The sequence below is a fragment of the Silene latifolia genome, chromosome X (genome assembly GCF_048544455.1).
Source record: "Silene latifolia isolate original U9 population chromosome X, ASM4854445v1, whole genome shotgun sequence".
In the NCBI taxonomy this organism is placed as follows: Eukaryota; Viridiplantae; Streptophyta; class Magnoliopsida; order Caryophyllales; family Caryophyllaceae; genus Silene; species Silene latifolia.
The window spans coordinates 33,136,310-33,147,522 of NC_133537.1; the positions used below are offsets into that span (position 1 = coordinate 33,136,310).

General features: G+C 39.1%; 2 non-coding genes across 2 annotated transcripts; both read left to right on the forward strand.

Annotated features, from left to right (window-relative positions):
- Nucleotides 1-461: 461 nt before the first annotated feature.
- On the forward strand, nucleotides 462-568 carry LOC141624657 (small nucleolar RNA R71). Its single transcript, XR_012534463.1, has one exon. It is a non-coding gene; the product is annotated as a small nucleolar RNA R71 (small nucleolar RNA).
- Nucleotides 569-9,193: 8,625 nt separating this feature from the next.
- On the forward strand, nucleotides 9,194-9,300 carry LOC141624970 (small nucleolar RNA R71). Its single transcript, XR_012534772.1, has one exon. It is a non-coding gene; the product is annotated as a small nucleolar RNA R71 (small nucleolar RNA).
- Nucleotides 9,301-11,213: the final 1,913 nt, after the last annotated feature.

Consider the following 11,213-nt stretch of genomic DNA (forward strand, 5'->3'; position numbering starts at 1 on the left):
AATAGTTGGAATAAGAGGTACCACTCTTGTATGCTTGGAAAGCATTCACTTGTTCATTTGTTCCCCTGCATTCACTTGAGTCATGTCCCAAAATTCCACAATTCTCACATATCCCACTTGGGATTGATGAAGATGCCGTCATGGCATTAACATGATGCTTTGGTGATTTTGAGGCTTCTTCAAGTCTACCCATAGCTTTCTCAAACTTCAAATTGATGGTATCAATGTGAGCACTAAGTTGAGCACCCAATTGAGTAACGGAGTCCACTTCATGCTTTCCTCCTCTAGTAGCCTTGCGAGGTCTATTATATTGTGAGTTATGGACCGCCATTTCCTCAATTTTGTTCCAAGTTTGATTGTCATCAACTTCGGTGAACATTCCATTTGATCCCATGTTGAGAATGTTCCTTGAATCTTCATATAGACCGTTCCAAAATTGTTGTACCAAGAACCACTCGCTAAGTCCATAGTGAGGACTTGAGTGATAAATTCCTTTGAACCGCTCCCAAGCTTCATACAAAGATTCTTCATCCCTTTGCTTAAAACCCGTAATTTAAGCTCTTAGCATGTTAGTCTTTTCCGATGGGTAGAACTTTTTGTAGAAAGCTAGAGCCAACTTCTTCCAAGAATAAATTCCGAGAGTGGCCTTATCAAGGCCCTTCAACCATTGTTTCGCGGTGCCAATTAGAGAAAAAGGAAATAAGACCCATCGAATTTGGTCTTGAGTTACACTGGTTTGAGAAATCGCATCACAATAGTCACAAAAGGTCTCCATATGAGAGTGAGGGTCTTCACTAGGCATCCCCCCGAATTGGCTCCTTTCGACTAATTGGATAAATGCGGATTTGGCAATGAAATTTCCGGTTAGATGTTGTGGTGTGGGAGTACCATTGGGTAGGTTCTCCTTGGTGGGTACGGAATGTGATGAAAACTTAGACATTGTGGGTTGATTTTGTGTTGTATTTTGTGTTGGGTTCTCCTCACCTTCTCTTGCAAAAGGGTTGATGAACTCAATATTTGGTTGAATATCTACAACCTCACTAATACCTCTCAAATTTCTCCTAGCAAGTCTTCTATTGGTTGTCAAAGTACTTTCAATTTCACGATCAAAAGGTAACAAATCACCTTGTGACCTTCTAGACATGCAAAATATCAAACAACTTGAAAACAATTAGAACAAACCTTGAGGAGTTTTACTTCCTCAAGGCAAAGAAAGACACAACTAATAACAATATAAGAAAATCTAAATCAAGATAACATCGTCCCCGGCAACGGCGCCATTTTTGGTCGGGACTAAAATCTTTTCGGTAACTTGTCGTTAGGAGCACCTAGACCAAAACACAATTTATAGCTTCACAAACAACTCTACAATTAGTAAAGAGGCAAGTAAAGGTCGGATCCCAAGGGACGGGAATTGAGATGAGATTTCTATTGAGACTAGTGGTGTCTTAGGGGTGTCACAATTTGAGTTGATGTACAAGGTCACTAAACTAAATAGCAATGAAAGTAAATAAGCAAGATGAATTGAAAGGGTTGTAAACAATTGATAAAAAGCACTAGGGTGTCATGGGGTCATAGGGGATTCATGGGAATTGATCATACAAACATGTTCTCAAATTATAAGAAAACAATTATTGTTGTGATGGATTGAGTTGAGTTATATCTTACAATCCTAGGAAAGTTTGGGTCCCGGAGCCGAATCGATTAGATTGTACAACACCTACAAGTCGACTTAGTCTTCCCTACTCAACAACATGCATGGTCTAATGAGACTCGAGGTTGTTTATATCTTACAAGTCTCATTGAAAAGGTAGGTGATGGGTAAAAAATGCAAGGATTCATAGGCTCGCATTTCATCAAACATAACATGTGCATGAGTTGAGATCAAAACAAGCAAGCAAATAAACCATGAAAGCATATTAATTTAAGCATGAATCATTCCCCATGTTGGTTTCCCCTAATCACCCATTAACCCTAGCTATGGAACTACTCACTCATTATCATGTTGAACATGCTAGCAAGGTTGTCAATCATATCAACAAAGTGAAACATGATGAACAAATGAAAGTAATTAGCAATAGTTAAAAAGGGATTAAGAGAATTATACCTACTAATGATTCCAATAATAAAGCAAAGAATAATAGAAGTACTTGATGCTTGATTGAGAGGTTGTCAATCTCCCAATAATAACCCAAATAATCTTCAATTACCCAAAATAAAGGATGAACAAAAGAGAGATTAAGGAAATAAAACTTGTATTAAAACTTGATTAATTGTTGATTACAAAACTAAAGAGAGATTTTGATTGATATTAACTACTCTAAGAATTGATAAGAAGAACATGCTCTTCCAATTAGACTAATGGGGTATTTATAGTGGAAATTAGGTGGATGCATTAGGGTTAACTAAGGACTTAAATGACGATTAAGTCCCTACTTAAGGATACGCCGGTATTTTCTGAAGGATGGGCATCTTTCTTGAAGCTTGAAGAAATGAATTTGCGCTGTCTTGGAATCCGTGTGTCTTAGGCTCGGGACGGCCGGATTCGTGAGTCTCTGCCCGGGCGTCTTTGGGAGAAGACGGGCGTCTTCTGGTAGCTGCTGCCCGGGCGTCTTGTAAGGAAGATGCACGGATTATGGTGCTGGGGACGGGCGTCTTCAGGACAATCCGCACGGATTGCTGCTCAGACTTGTTTCTTCTTCTTTTCTTCCCTTTTCTTCATAAAATCCTTGGGGATTTCCTTGGGGATGCAAGGATCTTTCCTCATCATTGCCCAACTACTATAATATGTACAAAGGCCTTCTAATCTTGTCTCTCCTTGATGCTTGGTCATTGGATTCAATCAATTTAGTCTCATTTTGCCATGAAAATGCAAGGTTTGCACTCTTTTCCTACCAAGGACACAAAACCTCAAAGAATATGCAAAACAAAGAACTAAAGACAATAAATGACCCAAATATGCACTAAAAAGCATGGGAACAAGGCTAATTCGGGGACTAAATATGCTCTAATTATAGTCACATCATGGATAAAGGGATCAATAACATTTGAGTTTCATTTGGGAGTTTGCTTTTCTTGTTGTTTTCCCCCCCAATTTCTTGTGGCATATAATATTTGAGAACAATTTCTGGCCATTTCTTTTGATTTTTGGCAATTCAACACTTGACAATTTTTCAACTTTTTGCATTTCTTTTTGAATATTTTCAAAGTCACCCCATAAGTAGTGAGGGTGGCTTATGTTTGAAGCATAGGAGTTTTCATTTATGTTACTCCTCTTTTCTTTTGATTCATTTTGCAAACTTTCTTTCACTTTTCATTTCATTGAACTCAAATCAATTTCTTTTTTGTGCCCATTCCCTTTGATGACAAAAATGTGGTAGAACATGGATGATGGATGCATGGTTTCAAGGGTCACCTTGGAATAAACGGTAGCCAAGGAGTTATCACACCACAAGGTACTCTTGACTAGGCCTTAATCCATGGGTCAAAGGATACTAGCATGACACATCCTAGGGTGTTTTACAAGTATTCTAACAAGCAAAGTCTTAAGAAGAAAAAACATCTACTAGGGCCTATATACACTTGTCAAGCTTCCCAAGTAGACGGTTTCGCAAAATTTTCTAATATTCAAACTAAATGCCATGATGCAACTAACATATATACATCCTAATGCAAATGATTCTACCAACTAGTATGCAAATAACCTAAATGCAAGTCCTAAATTCACATTGTTTATACCGCATCAATCAAAATAAAGCCACATAGTCATTAACATAAAGAGGGAAAAGGAGATTGGAAAGATCATACTATGCGGTCTTCAATATCCTCATGTCTCGGATGTGGCGTAGTCGATAAATGTGAACAAGGATAGAACAAACACAATATATACAATAATATACACAAGTCTACACTACAAAGGAAATGAACTTGTTTTTGGATTTTCAAATTTTTCAATTTTTTTGATTTTTTTCGAAATTTTTGAATAAAAGTGAAGTTAGAATTTCCCATCCCCACACTAATATGGGCATTGTCCTCAATGGCCAAAATGATAGGAAATTATGCAAGAATGATGCATGAATTCTATACTAAATGCAAGTTATACTAATCTACACTACATGATGCATGGGTTTTTATTCATGACGGAGAGCGTAATTTAGATTACCTCCCGTTGCGTATGCATGTACTTCCCCAAACCGAGATAGACATTATTTCTAATGTCTTAAATTATGGGGTAGTTCATGCACACAAGATGCAATGCATGAAACTAAATGTTGTCATTTTGGATTTTTCAAACGGGAACAATAAAAGAACACCTCAATGGGGCCGAGGTGTTAGTCCTCATGTTGATAGGACTCTCCAACTATGATCAAGATAAAAATAAATAAAACAGAGAAAGAAGTAGACAAACCTCAAGAGGGAAGGAGCCTCCAAAGCTTGCTAGTCCTCCACCATATCATCATTGTCATCATTTTCCTCCATAGAAGCGGACTCATCTCCACTTCCCTCTTCACTTCCTTGCTCACTTTCTTCATCATCTTCATTAGCCTCTTCTTCTTCATCTACCTCTTCATCAACTCCCTCATCATCATCAACTTTATCATTGACATTCTCATCTTCACCCGGTCTTTCACCCCTAGATGTGCTTGGAAAGAAGACTTCCCTATCCGCCTAACTAGGCAAAGGACATGAAGGATCAAGTAGTCCTTGCCTAGCTAAATGAAGGAGGGGTGGATATTGGGCCAAGTATACATCTACTCGATCATTGTAAGCTTGTTTATGCATCTCTTGCATAAGTAGAGTCACGTAGTCATTGCCCACTTCAACATCTTTGGGTTTGAACTCTTGATATTTGAATGGATAGGGTGGTGTGACAATGGAGGAGGACGGCTCTTCAATTTCGCCCCTTTGTTGACGGATGATGTACTTGGCGCCCTTGGAGAGTGGAAGTAGGTAGTTTGTTCGATGAGCACTCAAGCGGCATATCTTGGAAGGCAAAGTGAAAGATCTAGCATCATTGGTGAGCCACCCATAGTTGGTGTCAAGAGAGTTATGCTTGACCCACTTGTACTTGTTAATCATGGCATCCATGTCAATGAGATGACCCCCTTTGATCGCCACATAGGTGTTATCCTTGTTGAAATTTGCGTCAAAGTGCTTGGCCAAGAGAGTAACTAGACCTCCATTTACGATAAAAGCGGTGCCTTCCTTACCACAATCAACATTGAGCCATCTTTCCACCAAAAGCCTTAGAGCATTGTAAGGCTTTGTGAATTCCCTTCCGACATTTAAGGCAGACTCAAGTAGAACACAATCGAGCTTTGTAAAGTGATTAGTGTCTTTTCTTGCAATTATAGTATTCCCGATGACCTTGTGCCACACTCTAATGCCCGGATGATGGACTAATAGAGCGCGACAAGCATGAAAGCTCACAAATTTCTTCCCGGAAATTGCCTCCCAAAGAGGAGCGGGGTCATATTTTTCGGGCATCTTGTGATAATAAGGTGTATCACTAAGACCTAATGCTTTACTCAAAACATCAAAGGTGATGCGCCTATTCACATTGGAAAGGCGAAACTCGATGTATGTTCTAGTCTCTACCTTAGTCACTTTTAATGAACTTAAGAATTCCAAGGTAAGGGAGGGGTATGTCAATTCTCTTGTAGTAAACAATTTTCCCAACCCCATGGCTTCAAAGAAGGCTTTTGTTTGTTCAAGGACACCCAATTTGTTCAAGGCATCTTCACATATGAATTTGGTGGGTAGAATGGCTTTCTTAGCATACTTGGCAAATGTATCCCTATGGGAGTTAGATTTGAAAATTACCTCCGGATAGTTTGATAATTGAGCAATTTCCGGAGTTGTTGATGTTGTTGCTTCCAAGGGAGGATCTTGTTGTTGTTGAACATCCAAGTTTGCACTAGCAACCACCATAGCCATTGAAGCTTTCTTTGCTTAAAGGCATTGTTGCCTTTTTGAGAGTGCCTTTGCCTTGAGTGCCTTTGTTGCTCCTTTTGTTCTTGCCATTGATAATTATACCAAGAAAAGATTGAAAATCTTCAATTTCCAATTATACTCAAATAGATTTTAAGATGAAAGGATTTGCCTTTGTATTTCAAAAATCGACTCAAAGGTTGAAGATTTTGGTGCTTGGATTGATTATTATTGTAAGAGGAGTGATTAATTATTGTTGTAAGGAAGTTTGAATTTGATTTTGTTGAATTTGGTTGAGGAAATTTTGTTTTTGGTGATGGAGAGGATGAGGGTTTTGGGGTTTATGGGTAGTGTTTGAATGTTTGAATGAATGAATGAATGTGGGAAGGGGTATTTAAAACACCCGAAATTTCAAAACTGCAGGGGGAAGACGAGCGGATTCCCGTCGGGAAGCTCGGATTCTGCTCAAATTGGGTTCAGGAAATCTCGCCTAAAGACGAGCGTCTTTCAGTGAAGACGAGCGGATTCTGCAATTCAGGACGAGCGGATTCCCTTAAAGACGAGCGGATTCTGTTACAGCGAATTTTCTTAATCTGCACTGGCAAAAAGACAAGCGTCTACTTGCAAAGACGAGCGAATTCCTTCAGACGAGCGTCTTCTCAGCTGGGACGCTCGGATTCTCTAACAGACCAAAATTTTCAATTTTGCAGCTCATTTTGACGGACCGATTCTTCCACAGACGCTCGGATTCCCATAAGACGAGCGGAATACCCATAGGGACGCTCAGATTCCACCTGGTCTATCCGGATTCAGTTCCATCCGTGCACTTGCATATCTCGTGTCATTTTCATTCTTCAAATCCCGTGTTCTTCATTGTAGGGGCACTACGAAGGCATGAATAGCCTAGGTAATTGTTATCCCCACACTAAGTTAAAGCACTACACATCAATAAAATCATTAGTCCTTCCCTCACTTCTCTCAAAAAATGATAAATATCTTGATCAAGGCATAAAAATCCAAAAATGACAAAAATGCAATGTAAGAATTAAAATGCTAGATAGGGAGTTAGATATATTTACAAATGGTGGTTTGGAGAGGACTCCACCAAACTCTCATCCTTAGTGAGATGTCATGGGGGCATGTCCAAGGTGTTGTTGATGTTACTCAACACCTTGAAGAAGTAGTCAAAAGCTTGTTCATTGTCATGATAAAGATCCTCAATAGATTTTTGCACTTGTTGTCCTTCATGTTGGTCTTGATCGATAGCATTACCAATGTAGGAATTGAAAATCCCTTCGAACTCATTGTCCCATAGACCGCAAACTTCATCTACTTGGTCACTAAAGATCTCTTGAGTTGATAGAGACAACTCTCCCACTTTCTTGTTTTGGCCAATGAGGCCCTCTTCTTCATTGCTTGACTTTGGTGTGCTTTTCAAGCTCTCTTTGTTACAATTTCCCTGCTCTTTTGATGGAGCATCATCGACATTCTTCTTCCATTGGAATTCCGACTTCTTCCTATCATCCTTCCGGCTATAATGATCAACCATAAAACATGGTTCATGCAAACGGGAAGCTCTCATGGTTTTGTCAAGATTGAAAGTTATGCTTTCATCTCCCACTTCTAGGGTGAGCTCTCCATGCTTCACATCTATCACCGCACCCGCGGTGTGTAAGACAGGTCTACCTAGAATGATTGGAATATTGGAGTCTTCTTCCATGTCAACAATGACAAAGTCCACCGGGATGAAAAACTTCCCAACTCTTACAGGAATATCTTCCCATATCCCTAATGGTGTCTTCATCGATCTATCGGCCATTTGGAGTGTGATATTGGAGCATTTAAGCTCTCCCATCCCTAACCTTTTACTCACCGAGTACGGCATAACACTCACACTAGCCCCTAGATCACATAAGGCTTTGTTGATCGTGGTGTCGCCAATGCTACACGGTATTGAGAAGTTTCCCGGATCTTTAAGTTTTGGAGGTGAACTCCCTTGAAGTATTGCACTACTCACCTTAGTGAAGGCGATAGTCTCAAGCTTCCGGATCGACTTCTTCTTTGTAAGGATGTCCTTTATGTATTTTGCATAGGCCGGCACGTGATTGATTAATTCCGTGAAAGGAATCGAGACTTCCAAATTCTTCACAATCTCCATAAATTTTCCAAGTTGGTCATCAAATTTGGGCTTAGCTTGACAACTTGGAAAAGGAAGTCTAATCACAATGGGTTCCTTCTCCTTGGCCTTGTCTTCATTTTTCTTTGAAACTTCTTCTTTTGATGGTTCTCCATCCTTGGAGTTTCGCACAACTTCTTCTTTGTCACTAGCTTCGACCACTTCATCCTCAACTTGCGTCTTCGGTGCTTCATACCTCGTACCACTTCTTAAGTGAATGACACTAACCGTTTCATGTCTCGGGGGATTACGTTGAGGTGGTAATTTCTCCTTTTGTCTTTGTGAGCTTGAAGATGCTAGTTGAGTCAATTGAGTTTCCAACATTTTAATGTGGGCTAGGATGTTGTTGATGGTGATTTCCTTTACTTGACTATCCTTTTGCATTTGAGTAAAAAACTCTTGTTGATTCTTTTGCATTTGGAGGACCGCTTTTTGAACATCAAAACCTTGGTCATTTTGTTGATTGTATGGAGTTTGATTTTGGTAACCTTGGTTTTGGTTGTAAAAGGGCCTTTGATTTTGGTTTCTCATGGGAGGTGGGGTGTATGTTGGTTGAGGGTTTTGAACATGTTGGCTTTTGTATGAGAGATTTGGGTGGAATTTGGTGTTTTCATTGTAATAATTTGAATAAGGGGTACCACTCTTGTATGCTTGAAAAGCATTCACTTGTTCATTTGTTCCCCTACATTCACTTTGGTCATGTCCCAAAGTTCCACAATTCTCACATATCCCACTTGGGATTGATGAAGACGCCGTCATGGCATTGACATGGTGCTTTGGTGCTTTGGTGATTTTGAGGCTTCTTCAAGTCTAGCCATAGCTTTTTCGAACTTCAAATTGATGGTATTAATGTGAGCACTAAGTTGAGCACCCAATTGAGTAATAGAGTCCACTTCATGCTTTCCTCCTCTAGTAGCCTTGCGAGGTCTACTATATTCTGAATTATGGACCGCCAATTCCTCAATCTTGTTCCAAGTTTGATTGTCGTCAACTTCGGTGAACATTCCATTTGATCCCATATTGAGAATGTTTCTTGAGTCTTCATAAAGACCGTTCCAAAATTGGTGTACCAAGAACCACTCGCTAAGTCCATGATGAGGACATGAGCGACAAATTCCTTTGAATCGCTCCCAAGCTTCATACAAGGATTCTTCATCTCTTTGCTTAAAGCCCGTAATTTTAGCTCTTAGCATGTTAGTCTTTTCCGGTGGGTAGAACTTTTTGTAGAAAGCTAGAGCCAATTTCTTCCAAGAGTCAATTCCTAGAGTAGCCTTATCAAGGCCTTTCAACCATTGTTTTGCGGTGCCAATTAGATAAAAAAGAAATAAGACCCATCGAATTTGGTCTTGAGTTACACCGGTTTGAGAAATCGCATCACAATAGTCACAAAAAGTCTCCATGTGAGAGTGAGGGTCTTCACTAGGCATCCCCCCAAATTGGCTTCTTTCGACTAATTGGATAAATGTGGATTTGGCAATAAAATTTCCGGTTAAGTGTTGTGGTGTGGGAGTACCATTGGGTAGGTTCTCCTCGGTTGGTACGGAATGTGATGAAAATTTAGGCATTGTGGGTTGATTTTGTGTTGGATTTTGTGTTGGGTTCTCCTCACCTTCTCTTGCAAAAGGGTTGACGAACTCAATAGCATTTGGTTGAATATCTACAACCTCACCAATACCTCTCAAAGTTCTCCTAGCAAATCTTTTATTGTTTGTCAAAGTCCATTCAGTTTCGTGATCAAAGGGTAACAAGTTACCTTGTGATCTTCTAGACATGCAAAATATCAAACAACTTGAAAATAATTAGAACAAACCTTGAGAAGCTTTACATCCCCAAGGCAAAGAAAGACACAACTAATAACAATTTAAGAAAATCTAAATCAAGTTAACACCGTCCCCGGCAACGGCGCCATTTTTGGTCGGACTCACTTGGAGGTTTAGTTTTCGGTACTTGTCGTTAGGAGCACCTAGACCAAAACACAATTTATAACTCCACAAACAACTCTACAATTAGTAAAGAGGCAAGTAAAGGTCGGATCCCAAGGGACGGGAATTGAGATGAGATCTTCAATTGCAACTAGTGGTGTCTAGGGGTGTCACAATTTGGGGTTTGAAGTAGAAGATCACTAAACTAAATAGCAATAAAAGTAAACAAGCAAGATGATTAAAAAGGGATGTAAACAATTGATAAAAGGCACTAGGGTGTCGTGGGGTCATAGGGGATTCATGGGAATTGATCATACAAATATATTCTCAAATTATAAGCAAGCAATTATTGTTGTGATGGATCGAGTTGGTTTATATCTTACAATCCTAGGAAAGTTTGGTTCCCGAAGCCGAATCGATTAGATTGTACAACACCTACAAGTCGACTTAATCTTCCCTACTCAACTATATGCATGGTCTAATAAGACTCGAGTTGGTTTATGTCTTACAAGTCTCATTGAAAAGATAGGTGATGGATAAAAAATGCAGGGATTCATAGGCTCGCATTTCATCAAACATAACATGTCCATAAGTTGAGATCACAACAAGTAAGCAAATAAACTATGAAAACATATTAATTTAAGCATGAATCATCCCCCATGTTGGCTTCCCCTAATTACCCATTAACCCTAGCTAAGGAAACTACTCACTCATTATCATGTTGAACATGCTAGCAAGGTTGTCAATCATACCAACAAAGTAAAACATGATGAATAAATGAAGATAATTAACAATAATTAAAAAGGGATTAAGATAATTATACCTACTGATGATTCCAATAATAAAGCTAAGAATAATAGAAGTACTTGATGATTGATTGGAAGGTTGTCATTCTCCCAATAATAACCCAAATAATCTTCAATTACCCAGAATGAAAGATGAATAAAAGAGAGATTAAGGAAATGAGATTTGTATTAAGACTTGATTAAAAGTTGATTACAAGATTAAAGAGAGATTTGATTGATATAAACTACACTAGAGATTGCTAAGAAGAACATGATAATCTAATTAGACTAATGGGGTATTTATAGTTGGGATTAGGTACATAAATTAGGGTTTACTAAGGGCTTAAATGATGATTAAGTCCTTGAGGAATCGCCGGTCTCAAGAGAGACTTCGGTCTC